Here is a 1,288-nt window from a genome sequence, read left to right as displayed (position 1 = left end):
TTTAGGTATAAAAACAAAAAGGAAACAAAATTTGTGGCTATGAACTGCTCCCAATTTTTAGACTAAAGTTTTGATTTTGTAATTTTTATTTTCAGTTTTCAGTTTAATTGACTAAATTCAGGAAAAATTTTTTTCAAGAAATATGATCAATAATTATTTAAAAAATCAGTAAATGGGTAGTTCTAAGATTTTTTCGTCTCATGTTTCTCTCATTTTGGCCTCAATTTTGACATGAGACACTGAAAAAAAATACACAAAGTTAATTCCGTTTTTATAAAGTTTAAAATTTAATTATTACCCCTGAAACTTGCCTCAAATTAAATTTAAAATGTTGAGCATTTTATTTTAGGTCAAGATTTTTTTATTTCTATTCTCAAAAAAAAATCTTTCAGTTTAAGTGATAAATAACTAACCTTTAGAAAAATACTCATGTAATGAAAAAAACAATTAATAAAAAAAATTGTAATTAGATAATTATGAACTTTATTTCTTCCAGTTTGGCCTAAGTTTTGACTTGAGACGCTAAAAAACTAATTTTGTTTTAAATCTATTTTAGGCCAAATTTTTTTGTTTCAATTCTGAAAAAAAATCTTTCAGTTTAATTAATAAATAACTAGTTTTCATAAAAAAATTGCAATTCAAGAAAAATAATCCATTATTATTTAAAGAAATAAAAAACACATTTTTTTGCTTTTATGTTTCTTCTAGTTTGGCCCCAATTTTGGCTTCGGACACTGAAATTTTTTTTTTCTATTCAGAAATGATACGTATATACAAAATAATCGAAACGCTGAAAAACTATTTTTTTTTTTTCAAAAAGAGACATAAATTTTTGTAATAATATTCAAAATAAGTGTTACTTAAAGTCTATTTTGGGCCAAAATTTTTTGTTTCAACTGTGAAAAAAATTGACTTTATGCTTATGTTGGTTCAAATGGTGAAAAATGCCAAAATTGTGATACTTTACGAAACTATAGGACTTAGGGCAAAAAGCGAATAAACAAAAAAATTTTTTAAGTAAAAAATTGTAGTAAGGACAAAAATAGCAAAAATATTAATTCCTCAACTATCAAGAAATTTGCAACTTTCTTGACATCAATCGACTCCCCRGAACATTTTACATAGATATAATACAAAACAATATACTTTAGACGGAATTAGACACGGAACACACTCTTAAATTCACGTTGTTATTATTATTATTATTACATTGTGTTGTTTTCACTCTCCACTTTGTCAAAAAAAATCGTTAAAGTTTGAATCTTGACAAACTAAATTCTTACCACAA

General features: G+C 24.4%; 1 protein-coding gene across 1 annotated transcript in view; it reads left to right on the top strand.

The window, feature by feature from the left end:
- LOC123005413 overlaps window positions 1–1,288 on the top strand; it is a 17,435-nt gene that overhangs the window by 10,583 nt on the left and 5,564 nt on the right. The gene's annotated exons all lie outside the window — the stretch shown is intronic.

This window comes from Tribolium madens, unplaced genomic scaffold (assembly GCF_015345945.1).
Source record: "Tribolium madens isolate multiple individuals breed KSU strain unplaced genomic scaffold, Tmad_KSU_1.1 Scaffold_20;HRSCAF=117;Tcas5.2_LG4, whole genome shotgun sequence".
Classification (NCBI taxonomy): Eukaryota; Metazoa; Arthropoda; class Insecta; order Coleoptera; family Tenebrionidae; genus Tribolium; species Tribolium madens.
Note: the sequence above shows the minus strand (reverse complement) of the source record. Positions and strands in the feature narration are given on the sequence as shown.